This window comes from Zootermopsis nevadensis, unplaced genomic scaffold (assembly GCF_977971745.1).
Source record: "Zootermopsis nevadensis isolate Lab colony 2312 unplaced genomic scaffold, Znev_1.0 Znev_ptg000061l, whole genome shotgun sequence".
NCBI classification, from domain to species: Eukaryota; Metazoa; Arthropoda; class Insecta; order Blattodea; family Termopsidae; genus Zootermopsis; species Zootermopsis nevadensis.
In genome coordinates this window covers 24,301,626-24,317,632 of record NW_028259192.1, presented here as the reverse complement: position 1 = coordinate 24,317,632, position 16,007 = coordinate 24,301,626, and the positions used below count along the sequence as shown (strand labels likewise).

Here is a 16,007-nt window from a genome sequence, read left to right as displayed (position 1 = left end):
TTCGCCTTGATGCGTTGCTTTACGGAATGTCGTAATCAGAGTCGGAGTAAATTGAAACTCTTTTATTATGTAAATGAATGGGAAGTCAATGACGTGGGTTCCCAGCACGGAAACGTTGATGAGTAATACAATGGCATTGCGGTAACGGTCTGAAATAATTTAATAAAATGAAGGGAATTTAAGAAATATATTTTACACGCTTACAATCGGCAGTTCGTTGGTCCGCGATTGACTGCGGGTCTTTAATGCAATTGATGTGTACAGTCATCTCTGCTGTTATGCGATAGTTGCATTCATTTGAGAAGCCGGCCAGTTGAAAATCGCGTGGTAAAAATAACCTCGGTTCCTCCGCAGAGATTAAATTAGTCCTTTGATAGTTTAAAGGGCCTGGAATGAAATTGCATATGAGCAAACTCGCATATGCGAAAGTTTCCATTTCACGAATGTTTTTTCCGATTCATCGATGTCATTGGAGCAAATTCGCGTTAACGAGACATACGTAATTGTAGAGAGGACTGTATTTATAATTTTCATTCGAAATGAGCGATGTAAGAATTACGATTTAGTATAAGAATCGGTACGAGAAACATTGTAAAATGTTGTAAATAATAGTAAAATATATTTTTTTGACTTTTTGGTTTCAAAATTGGCGTTGTTCTGAATCCGCGCAAATCGAGGTCCACCTGTGTGTTAACAGTAACTTGCGTCTTAGTTTTTCAGGACTTGGATAAACCTGACCAGCACTTTTCTTGAGTTTTGGGCATCTCTCGATTTCAGTTGACGCATACTTGCTGGTAGTAGGAAAACTTTGTATCTTGTTGTAGGTCTTTACTACTGGTATGAATTGTCTACTTTTGCTTGTCGAACGACAAGGCCCTGTTGTGTAGGTGGTAGCAGTACTTAACTCTATACCTTTGCTTTAGTCTTTCCTTATTTGGCAGATTGTGCTTGAAATTATTATTAAAGCTACAATGATGTTGGCTGGAGCACATTAATATTTTGTTTTTGTTTTTCAGGATTTCCAACACCGCCGAAACGCTGGGTCGCAGATACATCATCTTAATAGGTGAGCTTTTACTTCAAATTGTTATTATGAAAACTGCAATTATGTTGTTGTTGTTGTTAATTCGACCTCGTTTATTTTTTTCAGGATTTCCAACAGAGCCAAAACGCGGGGTCGCAGATACATCATCTTATCTTAATAGGTGAGATCTCACTTCAATTTATTATTATGAATACTGCAATTATGTTGTTGTTGTTAAGTGGATCTCATTTATCTTTTTCAGGGATTTTCAAGAACCTGAATACGACCATTGCCACAGCCGTACCTAGGGGGCAGAGTTAATTGGTGTCATTTGAATTGGTGAGTTTTCTTGATTCCTTGTCATCTTTTCTATTTTCGTGCGTCTAAGCCCTTTGATGCATATGTGCTAACGGCACGTAGGTTTATAGCTTCCTTCAGTTTTTTCACATTTGTCAGTTAGTACATTAAATTTTTATGAAGATTAGAATGCTATTGCGTGTAGGCCTCGATTTTCGCCTTGATGCGTTGCTTTACGGAATGTCGTAATCAGAGTCGGAGTAAATTGAAACTCTTTTATTATGTAAATGAATGGGAAGTCAATGACGTGGGTTCCCAGCACGGAAACGTTGATGAGTAATACAATGGCATTGCGGTAACGGTCTGAAATAATTTAATAAAATGAAGGGAATTTAAGAAATATATTTTACACGCTTACAATCGGCAGTTCGTTGGTCCGCGAATGACTGCGGGTCTTTAATGCAATTGATGTGTACAGTCATCTCTGCTGTTATGCGATAGTTGCATTCATTTGAGAAGCCGGCCAGTTGAAAATCGCGTGGTAAAAATAACCTCGGTTCCTCCGCAGAGATTAAATTAGTCCTTTGATAGTTTAAAGGGCCTGGAATGAAATTGCATATGAGCAAACTCGCATATGCGAAAGTTTCCATTTCACGAATCTTTTTTCCGATTCATCGATGTCATTGGAGCAAATTCGCGCTAACGAGACATACGTAATTGTAGAGAGGACTGTATTTATAATTTTCATTCGAAATGAGCGATGTAAGAATTACGATTTAGTATAAGAATTGGTACGAGAAACATTGTAAAATGTTGTAAATAATAGTAAAATATATTTTTTTGACTTTTTGGTTTCAAAATTGGCGTTGTTCTGAATCCGCGCAAATCGAGGTCCACCTGTGTGTTAACAGTAACTTGCGTCTTAGTTTTTCAGGACTTGGATAAACCTGACCAGCACTTTTCTTGAGTTTTGGGCATCTCTCGATTTCAGTTGACGCATACTTGCTGGTAGTAGGAAAACTTTGTATCTTGTTGTAGGTCTTTACTACTGGTATGAATTGTCTACTTTTGCTTGTCGAACGACAAGGCCCTGTTGTGTAGGTGGTAACAGTACTTAACTCTATACCTTTGCTTTAGTCTTTCCTTATTTGGCAGATTGTGCTTGAAATTATTATTAAAGCTACAATGATGTTGGCTGGAGCACATTAATATTTTGTTTTTGTTTTTCAGGATTTCCAACACCGCCGAAACGCTGGGTCGCAGATACATCATCTTAATAGGTGAGCTTTTACTTCAAATTATTATTATGAAAACTGCAATTATGTTGTTGTTGTTGTTAATTCGACCTCGTTTATTTTTTTCAGGATTTCCAACAGAGCCAAAACGCGGGGTCGCAGATACATCATCTTATCTTAATAGGTGAGATCTCACTTCAATTTATTATTATGAATACTGCAATTATGTTGTTGTTGTTAAGTGGATCTCATTTATCTTTTTCAGGGATTTTCAAGAACCTGAATACGACCATTGCCACAGCCGTACCTAGGGGGCAGAGTTAATTGGTGTCATTTGAATTGGTGAGTTTTCTTGATTCCTTGTCATCTTTTCTATTTTCGTGCGTCTAAGCCCTTTGATGCATATGTGCTAACGGCACGTAGGTTTATAGATTCCTTCAGTTTTTTCACATTTGTCAGTTAGTACGTTAAATTTTTATGAAGATTAGAATGCTATTGCGTGTAGGCCTCGATTTTCGCCTTGATGCGTTGCTTTACGGAATGTCGTAATCAGAGTCGGAGTAAATTGAAACTCTTTTATTATGTAAATGAATGGGAAGTCAATGACGTTGGTTCCCAGCACGGAAACGTTGATGAGTAATACAATGGCATTGCGGTAACGGTCTGAAATAATTTAATAAAATGAAGGGAATTTAAGAAATATATTTTACACGCTTACAATCGGCAGTTCGTTGGTCCGCGATTGACTGCGGGTCTTTAACCTGTTGACGCGGAATTTTAAATACCCAGCATATACCGCTGTTGTGCTGTTCCGGCGGTAGTAATTTTTAAATGCCCGTTTAAATTTTGCAGTAAAATACGTTTTTTTCCATAACTTTTGAACTATATGAGATATAATTATGAATTTTTCACTGAAATCCTCTTAAAAGATGGTTTTGTAATCTTACCTTATACGATGAGCTCTCTGTGTGTGACCAATGGGAGCAAATTGATCAGAAGTTGAGAACGGAGTGTACAGCAGCCGGTTGTTTGCATAATAAGATCTGATTGTAGGCTTTTGAACAATGCCTATCAACATAAATAGAGCCAAAACCACGTAAATTTCGTCTACTGTGACATCTTGCCACTTCCTAATCCTAGATCGAAATGTGAGAGGATGGACACTTTTAGAAATTTCTTGCTTAGCATATCTGTTGGTTTCATCTACAATGAGCTGCACAAGAGCTGTATCGAAAATGATTTCGAATGAACTCACGACATCTAGTCCAGCCGTGTCGAACCGAATGCTTCTCTTGAAGCAGTAAATGATTCTATATTTTCCCACATATACTTGCCGCAAACAATACCTGAATTTGCATCTACAATTTCTTCCTGGCTTTCGCCACCACAATTGTCACTCTCATTATTACTAATCGCTAACGTTCCCGGTGTCACCAACTGTGTATATTCAAAGTCTACACTCTCAGTGTCCGAGCTACTATAATTGTCACTTCCAATAATTCGTCTAGAAGTGCCCTTTGTTCAGCATCAAATAACACACGACTGCTTGAAGGATTCTCCATTGTAAAACTGAGGCCAGTCGTTTATTTTTAGACTCCCAGGTAGTCACCCAAAAGATTCTGTACAGGGTTGCCGGATCTTCACACACAGAAAACTTTCCACAACAGAATACTACAAACCTCATTGCGCTGGCATTAATCGTTACAAAGTTATGAGCTGAAGAAATTAGGCTTAAAGCCGGACGTAATTTTACGCCCAGCTGCAATCCCGAGCATTTAAATGCCGGGCGTAATTTTACGCCTCTCGGCGGTGAGGAGTTAAGCAATTGATGTGTACAGTCATCTCTGCTGTTATGCGATAGTTGCATTCATTTGAGAAGCCGGCCAGTTGAAAATCGCGTGGTAAAAATAACCTCGGTTCCTCCGCAGAGATTAAATTAGTCCTTTGATAGTTTAAAGGGCCTGGAATGAAATTGCATATGAGCAAACTCGCATATGCAAAAGTTTCCATTTCACGAATGTTTTTTCCGATTCATCGATGTCATTGGAGCAAATTCGCGTTAACGAGACATACGTAATTGTAGAGAGGACTGTATTTATAATTTTCATTCAAAATGAGCGATGTAAGAATTATGATTTAGTATAAGAATCGGTACGAGAAACATTGTAAAATGTTGTAAATAATAGTAAAATATATTTTTTTCACTTTTTGACTTTTTGGTTTCAAAATTGGCGTTGTTCTGAATCCGCGCAAATCGAGGTCCACCTGTGTGTTAACAGTAACTTGCGTCTTAGTTTTTCAGGACTTGGATAAACCTGACCAGCACTTTTCTTGAGTTTTGGGCATCTCTCGATTTCAGTTGACGCATACTTGCTGGTAGTAGGAAAACTTTGTATCTTGTTGTAGGTCTTTACTACTGGTATGAATTGTCTACTTTTGCTTGTCGAACGACAAGGCCCTGTTGTGTAGGTGGTAGCAGTACTTAACTCTATACCTTTGCTTTAGTCTTTCCTTATTTGGCAGATTGTGCTTGAAATTATTATTAAAGCTACAATGATGTTGGCTGGAGCACATTAATATTTTGTTTTTGTTTTTCAGGATTTCCAACAGCGCCGAAACGCTGGGTCGCAGATACATCATCTTAATAGGTGAGCTTTTACTTCAAATTATTATTATGAAAACTGCAATTATGTTGTTGTTGTTGTTAATTCGACCTCGTTTATTTTTTTCAGGATTTCCAACACAGCCAAAACGTGGGGTCGCAGATACATCATGTTATCTTAATAGGTGAGATCTCACTTCAATTCATTATTATGAAAACTGCAATTATGTTGTTGTTGTTAAGTGGACCTCATTTATCTTTTTCAGGGATTTTCAAGAACCTGAATACGACCATTGCCACAGCCGTACCTAGGGGGCAGAGTTAATTGGTGTCATTTGAATTGGTGAGTTTTCTTGATTCCTTGTCATCTTTTCTATTTTCGTGCGTCTAAGCCCTTTGATGCATATGTGCTAACGGTACGTAGGTTTATAGCTTCCTTCAGTTTTTTCACATTTGTCAGTTAGTACGTTAAATTTTTATGAAGATTAGAATGCTATTGCGTGTAGGCCTCGATTTTCACCTTGATGTGTTGCTTTACGGAATGTCGTAATCAGAGTCGGAGTAAATTGAAACTCTTTTACTATGTAAATGAATGGGAAGTCAATGACGTGGGTTCCCAGCACGGAAACGTTGATGAGTAATACAATGGCATTGCGGTAACGGTCTGAAATAATTTAATAAAATGAAGGGAATTTAAGAAATATATTTTACACGCTTACAATCGGCAGTTCGTTGGTCCGCGATTGACTGCGGGTCTTTAATGCAATTGATGTGTACAGTCATCTCTGCTGTTATGTGATAGTTGCATTCATTTGAGAAGCCGGCCAGTTGAAAATCGCGTGGTAAAAATAACCTCGGTTCCTCCGCAGAGATTAAATTAGTCCTTTGATAGTTTAAAGGGCCTGGAATGAAATTGCATATGAGCAAACTCGCATATGCAAAAGTTTCCATTTCACGAATGTTTTTTCCGATTCATCGATGTCATTGGAGCAAATTCGCGTTAACGAGACATACGTAATTGTAGAGAGGACTGTATTTATAACTTTCATTCGAAATGAGCGATGTAAGAATTACGATTTAGTATAAGAATCGGTACGAGAAACATTGTAAAATGTTGTAAATAATAGTAAAATATATTTTTTTCACTTTTTGGTTTCAAAATTGGCGTTGTTCTGAATCCGCGCAAATCGAGGTCCACCTGTGTGTTAACAGTAACTTGCGTCTTAGTTTTTCAGGACTTGGATAAACCTGACCAGCACTTTTCTTGAGTTTTGGGCATCTCTCGATTTCAGTTGACGCATACTTGCTGGTAGTAGGAAAACTTTGTATCTTGTTGTAGGTCTTTACTACTGGTATGAATTGTCTACTTTTCCTTGTCTAACGACAAGGCCCTGTTGTGTAGGTGGTAGCAGTACTTAACTCTATACCTTTGCTTTAGTCTTTCCTTATTTGGCAGATTGTGCTTGAAATTATTATTAAAGCTACAATGATGTTGGCTGGAGCACATTAATATTTTGTTTTTGTTTTTCAGGATTTCCAACACCGCCGAAACGTTGGGTCGCAGATACATCATCTTAATAGGTGAGCTTTTACTTCAAATTATTATTATGAAAACTGCAATTATGTTGTTGTTGTTGTTAATTTGACCACGTTTATTTTTTTCAGGATTTCCAACACAGCCAAAACGCAGGGTCGCAGATACATCATCTTATCTTAATAGGTGAGATCTCACTTCAATTCATTATTATGAAAACTGCAATTATGTTGTTGTTGTTAAGTGGACCTCATTTATCTTTTTCAGGGATTTTCAAGAACCTGAATACGACCATTGCCACAGCCGTACCTAGGGGGCAGAGTTAATTGGTGTCATTTGAATTGGTGAGTTTTCTTGATTCCTTGTTATCTTTTGTATTTTCGTGCGACTAAGTCCTTTGATGCATATGTGCTAACGGCACGTAGGTTTATAGCTTCCTTCAGTTTTTTCACATTTGTCAGTTAGTATGTTAAATTTTTATGAAGACTAGAATGCTATTGCGTGTAGGCCTCGATTTTCGCCTTGATGTGTTGCTTTACGGAATGTCGTAATGAGAGTCGGAGTAAATTCAAACTCTTTTATTATGTAAATGAATGGGAAGTCAATGACGTGGGTTCCCAGCACGGAAACGTTGATGAGTAATACAATGGCATTGCGGTAACGGTCTGAAATAATTTAATAAAATGAAGGGAATTTAAGAAATATATTTTACACGCTTACAATCGGCAGTTCGTTGGTCCACGATTGACTGCGGGTCTTTATTGCAATTGATGTGTACAGTCATCTCTGCTGTTATGCGATAGTTGCATTCATTTGAAAAGCCGGCCAGTTGAAAATCGCGTGGTAAAAATAACTTCGGTTCCTCCGCAGAGATTAAATTAGTCCTTTGATAGTTTAAAGGGCCTGGAATGAAATTGCATATGAGCAAACTCGCATATGCAAAAGTTTCCATTTCACGAATGTTTTTTCCGATTCATCGATGTCATTGGAGCAAATTCGCGTTAACGAGACATACGTAATTGTAGAGAGGACTGTATTTATAATTTTCATTCAAAATGAGCGATGTAAGAATTACGATTTAGTATAAGAATCGGTACGAGAAACATTGTAAAATGTTGTAAATAATAGTAAAATATATTTTTTTCACTTTTTGACTTTTTGGTTTCAAAATTGGCGTTGTTCTGAATCCGCGCAAATCGAGGTCCACCTGTGTGTTAACAGTAACTTGCGTCTTAGTTTTTCAGGACTTGGATAAACCTGACCAGCACTTTTCTTGAGTTTTGGGCATCTCTCGATTTCAGTTGACGCATACTTGCTGGTAGTAGGAAAACTTTGTATCTTGTTGTAGGTCTTTACTACTGGTATGAATTGTCTACTTTTGCTTGTCGAACGACAAGGCCCTGTTGTGTAGGTGGTAGCATTACTTAACTCTATACCTTTGCTTTAGTCTTTCCTTATTTGGCAGATTGTGCTTGAAATTATTATTAAAGCTACAATGATGTTGGCTGGAGCACATTAATATTTTGTTTTTGTTTTTCAGGATTTCCAACAGCGCCGAAACGCTGGGTCCCAGATACATCATCTTAATAGGTGAGCTTTTACTTCAAATTATTATTATGAAAACTGCAATTATGTTGTTGTTGTTGTTAATTCGACCTCGTTTATTTTTTTCAGGATTTCCAACACAGCCAAAACGCGGGGTCGCAGATACATCATCTTATCTTAATAGGTGAGATCTCACTTCCATTTATTATTATGAATACTGCAATTATGTTGTTGTTGTTAAGTGGATCTCATTTATCTTTTTCAGGGATTTTCAAGAACCTGAATACGACCATTGCCACAGCCGTACCTAGGGGAAGAGTTAATTGGTGTCATTTGAATTGGTGAGTTTTCTTGATTCCTTGTCATCTTTTCTATTTTCGTGCGTCTAAGCCCTTTGATGCATATGTGCTAACGGCACGTAGGTTTATAGCTTCCTTCAGTTTTTTCACATTTGTCAGTTAGTACGTTAAATTTTTATGAAGATTAGAATCCTATTGCGTGTAGGCCTCGATTTTCGCCTTGATGCGTTGCTTTACGGAATGTCGTAATCAGAGTCGGAGTAAATTGAAACTCTTTTATTATGTAAATGAATGGGAAGTCAATGACGTGGGTTCCCAGCACGGAAACGTTGATGAGTAATACAATGGCATTGCGGTAACGGTCTGAAATAATTTAATAAAATGAAGGGAATTTAAGAAATATATTTTACACGCTTACAATCGGCAGTTCGTTGGTCCGCGATTGACTGCGGGTCTTTAATGCAATTGATGTGTACAGTCATCTCTGCTGTTATGCGATAGTTGCATTCATTTGAGAAGCCGGCCAGTTGAAAATCGCGTGGTAAAAATAACCTCGGTTCCTCCGCAGAGATTAAATTAGTCCTTTGATAGTTTAAAGGGCCTGGAATGAAATTGCATATGAGCAAACTCGCATATGCAAAAGTGTCCATTTCACGAATGTTTTTTCCGATTCATCGATGTCATTGGAGCAAATTCGCGTTAACGAGACATACGTAATTGTAGAGAGGACTGTATTTATAATTTTCATTCGAAATGAGCGATGTAAGAATTACGATTTAGTATAAGAATCGGTACGAGAAACATTGTAAAATGTTGTGAATAATAGTAAAATATATTTTTTTCACTTTTTGACTTTTTGGTTTCAAAATTGGCGTTGTTCTGAATCCGCGCAAATCGAGGTCCACCTGGGTGTTAACAGTAACTTGCGTCTTAGTTTTTCAGGACTTGGATAAACCTGACCAGCACTTTTCTTGAGTTTTGGGCATCTCTCGATTTCAGTTGACGCATACTTGCTGGTAGTAGGAAAACTTTGTATCTTGTTTTAGGTCTTTACTACTGGTATGAATTGTCTACTTTTCCTTGTCGAACGACAAGGCCTTGTTGTGTAGGTGGTAGCAGTACTTAACTCTATACCTTTGCTTTAGTCTTTCCTTATTTGGCAGATTGTGCTTGAAATTATTATTAAAGCTACAATGATGTTGGCTGGAGCACATTAATATTTTGTTTTTGTTTTTCAGGATTTCCAACACCGCCGAAACGCTGGGTCCCAGATACATCATCTTAATAGGTGATCTTTTACTTCAAATTATTATTATGAAAACTGCAATTATGTTGTTGTTGTTGTTAATTTGACCTCGTTTATTTTTTTCAGGATTTCCAACACAGCCAAAACGCGGGGTCGCAGATACATCATCTTATCTTAATAGGTGAGATCTCACTTCAATTCATTATTATGAAAACTGCAATTATGTTGTTGTTGTTAAGTGGACCTCCTTTATCTTTTTCAGGGATTTTCAAGAACCTGAATACGACCATTGCCACAGCCGTACCTAGGGGGCAGAGTTAATTGGTGTCATTTGAATTGGTGAGTTTTCTTGATTCCTTGTTATCTTTTGTATTTTCGTGCGACTAAGTCCTTTGATGCATATGTGCTAACGGCACGTAGGTTTATAGCTTCCTTCAGTTTTTTCACATTTGTCAGTTAGTATGTTAAATTTTTATGAAGACTAGAATGCTATTGCGTGTAGGCCTCGATTTTCGCCTTGATGTGTTGCTTTACGGAATGTCGTAATGAGAGTCGGAGTAAATTCAAACTCTTTTATTATGTAAATGAATGGGAAGTCAATGACGTGGGTTCCCAGCACGGAAACGTTGATGAGTAATACAATGGCATTGCGGTAACGGTCTGAAATAATTTAATAAAATGAAGGGAATTTAAGAAATATATTTTACACGCTTACAATCGGCAGTTCGTTGGTCCACGATTGACTGCGGGTCTTTATTGCAATTGATGTGTACAGTCATCTCTGCTGTTATGCGATAGTTGCATTCATTTGAGAAGCCGGCCAGTTGAAAATCGCGTGGTAAAAATAACTTCGGTTCCTCCGCAGAGATTAAATTAGTCCTTTGATAGTTTAAAGGGCCTGGAATGAAATTGCATATGAGCAAACTCGCATATGCAAAAGTTTCCATTTCACGAATGTTTTTTCCGATTCATCGATGTCATTGGAGCAAATTCGCGTTAACGAGACATACGTAATTGTAGAGAGGACTGTATTTATAATTTTCATTCAAAATGAGCGATGTAAGAATTACGATTTAGTATAAGAATCGGTACGAGAAACATTGTAAAATGTTGTAAATAATAGTAAAATATATTTTTTTCACTTTTTGACTTTTTGGTTTCAAAATTGGCGTTGTTCTGAATCCGCGCAAATCGAGGTCCACCTGTGTGTTAACAGTAACTTGCGTCTTAGTTTTTCAGGACTTGGATAAACCTGACCAGCACTTTTCTTGAGTTTTGGGCATCTCTCGATTTCAGTTGACGCATACTTGCTGGTAGTAGGAAAACTTTGTATCTTGTTGTAGGTCTTTACTACTGGTATGAATTGTCTACTTTTGCTTGTCGAACGACAAGGCCCTGTTGTGTAGGTGGTAGCATTACTTAACTCTATACCTTTGCTTTAGTCTTTCCTTATTTGGCAGATTGTGCTTGAAATTATTATTAAAGCTACAATGATGTTGGCTGGAGCACATTAATATTTTGTTTTTGTTTTTCAGGATTTCCAACAGCGCCGAAACGCTGGGTCCCAGATACATCATCTTAATAGGTGAGCTTTTACTTCAAATTATTATTATGAAAACTGCAATTATGTTGTTGTTGTTGTTAATTCGACCTCGTTTATTTTTTTCAGGATTTCCAACACAGCCAAAACGCGGGGTCGCAGATACATCATCTTATCTTAATAGGTGAGATCTCACTTCCATTTATTATTATGAATACTGCAATTATGTTGTTGTTGTTAAGTGGATCTCATTTATCTTTTTCAGGGATTTTCAAGAACCTGAATACGACCATTGCCACAGCCGTACCTAGGGGAAGAGTTAATTGGTGTCATTTGAATTGGTGAGTTTTCTTGATTCCTTGTCATCTTTTCTATTTTCGTGCGTCTAAGCCCTTTGATGCATATGTGCTAACGGCACGTAGGTTTATAGCTTCCTTCAGTTTTTTCACATTTGTCAGTTAGTACGTTAAATTTTTATGAAGATTAGAATCCTATTGCGTGTAGGCCTCGATTTTCGCCTTGATGCGTTGCTTTACGGAATGTCGTAATCAGAGTCGGAGTAAATTGAAACTCTTTTATTATGTAAATGAATGGGAAGTCAATGACGTGGGTTCCCAGCACGGAAACGTTGATGAGTAATACAATGGCATTGCGGTAACGGTCTGAAATAATTTAATAAAATGAAGGGAATTTAAGAAATATATTTTACACGCTTACAATCGGCAGTTCGTTGGTCCGCGATTGACTGCGGGTCTTTAATGCAATTGATGTGTACAGTCATCTCTGCTGTTATGCGATAGTTGCATTCATTTGAGAAGCCGGCCAGTTGAAAATCGCGTGGTAAAAATAACCTCGGTTCCTCCGCAGAGATTAAATTAGTCCTTTGATAGTTTAAAGGGCCTGGAATGAAATTGCATATGAGCAAACTCGCATATGCAAAAGTGTCCATTTCACGAATGTTTTTTCCGATTCATCGATGTCATTGGAGCAAATTCGCGTTAACGAGACATACGTAATTGTAGAGAGGACTGTATTTATAATTTTCATTCGAAATGAGCGATGTAAGAATTACGATTTAGTATAAGAATCGGTACGAGAAACATTGTAAAATGTTGTGAATAATAGTAAAATATATTTTTTTCACTTTTTGACTTTTTGGTTTCAAAATTGGCGTTGTTCTGAATCCGCGCAAATCGAGGTCCACCTGGGTGTTAACAGTAACTTGCGTCTTAGTTTTTCAGGACTTGGATAAACCTGACCAGCACTTTTCTTGAGTTTTGGGCATCTCTCGATTTCAGTTGACGCATACTTGCTGGTAGTAGGAAAACTTTGTATCTTGTTTTAGGTCTTTACTACTGGTATGAATTGTCTACTTTTCCTTGTCGAACGACAAGGCCTTGTTGTGTAGGTGGTAGCAGTACTTAACTCTATACCTTTGCTTTAGTCTTTCCTTATTTGGCAGATTGTGCTTGAAATTATTATTAAAGCTACAATGATGTTGGCTGGAGCACATTAATATTTTGTTTTTGTTTTTCAGGATTTCCAACACCGCCGAAACGCTGGGTCCCAGATACATCATCTTAATAGGTGATCTTTTACTTCAAATTATTATTATGAAAACTGCAATTATGTTGTTGTTGTTGTTAATTTGACCTCGTTTATTTTTTTCAGGATTTCCAACACAGCCAAAACGCGGGGTCGCAGATACATCATCTTATCTTAATAGGTGAGATCTCACTTCAATTCATTATTATGAAAACTGCAATTATGTTGTTGTTGTTAAGTGGACCTCCTTTATCTTTTTCAGGGATTTTCAAGAACCTGAATACGACCATTGCCACAGCCGTACCTAGGGGGCAGAGTTAATTGGTGTCATTTGAATTGATGAGTTTTCTTGATTCCTTGTCATCTTTTCTATTTTCGTGCGTCTAAGTCCTTTGATGCATATGTGCTAACGGCACGTAGGTTTATAGCTTCCTTCAGTTTTTTCACATTTGTCAGTTAGTACGTTAAATTTTTATGAAGATTAGAATCCTATTGCGTGTAGGCCTCGATTTTCGCCTTGATGCGTTGCTTTACGGAATGTCGTAATCAGAGTCGGAGTAAATTGAAACTCTTTTATTATGTAAATGAATGGGAAGTCAATGACGTGGGTTCCCAGCACGGAAACGTTGATGAGTAATACAATGGCATTGCGGTAACGGTCTGAAATAATTTAATAAAATGAAGGGAATTTAAGAAATATATTTTACACGCTTACAATCGGCAGTTCGTTGGTCCGCGATTGACTGCGGGTCTTTAATGCAATTGATGTGTACAGTCATCTCTGCTGTTATGCGATAGTTGCATTCATTTGAGAAGCCGGCCAGTTGAAAATCGCGTGGTAAAAATAACCTCTTTTCCTCCGCAGAGATTAAATTAGTCCTTTGATAGTTTAAAAGGCCTGGAATGAAATTGCATATGAGCAAACTCGCATATGCAAAAGTTTCCATTTCACGAATGTTTTTTCCGATTCATCGATGTCATTGGAGCAAATTCGCGTTAACGAGACATACGTAATTGTAGAGAGGACTGTATTTATAATTTTCATTCGAAATGAGCGATGTAAGAATTACGATTTAGTATAAGAATCGGTACGAGAAACATTGTAAAATGTTGTGAATAATAGTAAAATATATTTTTTTCACTTTTTGACTTTTTGGTTTCAAAATTGGCGTTGTTCTGAATCCGCGCAAATCGAGGTCCACCTGTGTGTTAACAGTAACTTGCGTCTTAGTTTTTCAGGACTTGGATAAACCTGACCAGCACTTTTCTTGAGTTTTGGGCATCTCTCGATTTCAGTTGACGCATACTTGCTGGTAGTAGGAAAACTTTGTATCTTGTTTTAGGTCTTTACTACTGGTATGAATTGTCTACTTTTGCTTGTCGAACGACAAGGCCCTGTTGTGTAGGTGGTAGCAGTACTTAACTCTATACCTTTGCTTTAGTCTTTCCTTATTTGGCAGATTGTGCTTGAAATTATTATTAAAGCTACAATGATGTTGGCTGGAGCACATTAATATTTTGTTTTTGTTTTTCAGGATTTCCAACACCGCCGAAACGCTGGGTCGCAGATACATCATCTTAATAGGTGAGCTTTTACTTCAAGTTATTATTATGAAAACTGCAATTATGTTGTTGTTGTTGTTAATTCGACCTCGTTAATTTTTTTCAGGATTTCCAACACAGCCAAAACGCGGGGTCGCAGATACATCATCTTATCTTAATAGGTGAGATCTCACTTCAATTTATTATTATGAATACTGCAATTATGTTGTTGTTGTTAAGTGGATCTCATTTATCTTTTTCAGGGATTTTCAAGAACCTGAATACGACCATTGCCACAGCCGTACCTAGGGGGCAGAGTTAATTGGTGTCATTTGAATTGGTGAGTTTTCTTGATTCCTTTTCATCTCTTCTATTTTGGTGCGTCTAAGCCCTTTGATGCATATGTGCTAACGGCACGTAGGTTTATAGCTTCCTTCAGTTTTTTCACATTTGTCAGTTAGTACGTTAAATTTTTATGAAGATTAGAATGCTATTGCGTGTAGGCCTCGATTTTCGCCTTGATGCGTTGCTTTACGGAATGTCGTAATCAGAGTCGGAGTAAATTGAAAGTCTTTTATTATGTAAATGAATGGGAAGTCAATGACGTGGGTTCCCAGCACGGAAACGTTGATGAGTAATACAATGGCATTGCTGTAACGGTCTGAAATAATTTAATAAAATGAAGGGAATTTAAGAAATATATTTTACACGCTTACAATCGGCAGTTCTTTGGTCCGCGATTTACTGCGGGTCTTTAATGCAATTGATGTGTACAGTCATCTCTGCTGTTATGCGATAGTTGCATTCATTTGAGAAGCCGGCCAGTTGAAAATCGCGTGGTAAAAATAACCTCGGTTCCTCCGCAGAGATTAAATTAGTCCTTTGATAGTTTAAAGGGCCTGGAATGAAATTGCATATGAGCAAACTCGCATATGCAAAAGTTTCCATTTCACGAATGTTTTTTCCGATTCATCGATGTCATTGGAGCAAATTCGCGTTAACGAGACATACGTAATTGTAGAGAGGACTGTATTTATAATTTTCATTCGAAATGAGCGATGTAAGAATTACGATTTAGTATAAGAATCGGTACGAGAAACATTGTAAAAAGTTGTAAATAATAGTAAAATATATTTTTTTGACTTTTTGGTTTCAAAATTGGCGTTGTTCTGAATCCGCGCAAATCGAGGTCCACCTGTGTGTTAACCGTAACTTGCGTCTTAGTTTTTCAGGACTTGGATAAACCTGACCAGCACTTTTCTTGAGTTTTGGGCATCTCTCGATTTCACTTGACGCATACTTGCTGGTAGTAGGAAAACTTTGTATCTTGTTTTAGGTCTTTACTACTGGTATGAATTGTCTACTTTTGCTTGTCGAACGACAAGGCCCTGTTGTGTAGGTGGTAGCAGTACTTAACTCTATACCTTTGCTTTAGTCTTTCCTTATTTGGCAGATTGTGCTTGAAATTATTATTAAAGCTACAATGATGTTGGCTGGAGCACATTAATATTTTGTTTTTGTTTTTCAGGATTTCCAACAGCGCCGAAACGCTGGGTCCCAGATACATCATCTTAATAGGTGAGCTTTTACTTCAAATT

At 37.5% G+C, this 16,007-nt stretch overlaps 2 long non-coding RNA genes across 2 annotated transcripts; both read left to right on the top strand.

Annotated features, from left to right (window-relative positions):
* Nucleotides 1-9,906: 9,906 nt before the first annotated feature.
* LOC147871269 (uncharacterized) lies at nucleotides 9,907-11,368 on the top strand. The gene is made up of 3 exons (XR_015532697.1): nucleotides 9,907-9,963; nucleotides 10,045-10,121; nucleotides 11,351-11,368. It is a non-coding gene; the product is annotated as an uncharacterized LOC147871269 (long non-coding RNA).
* Nucleotides 11,369-11,393: 25 nt separating this feature from the next.
* On the top strand, nucleotides 11,394-16,006 carry LOC147871268 (uncharacterized). The gene is made up of 7 exons (XR_015532523.1): nucleotides 11,394-11,402; nucleotides 11,452-11,506; nucleotides 11,588-11,663; nucleotides 14,403-14,452; nucleotides 14,537-14,591; nucleotides 14,673-14,749; nucleotides 15,938-16,006. It is a non-coding gene; the product is annotated as an uncharacterized LOC147871268 (long non-coding RNA).
* The last annotated feature ends 1 nt before the right edge of the window (nucleotide 16,007 follows it).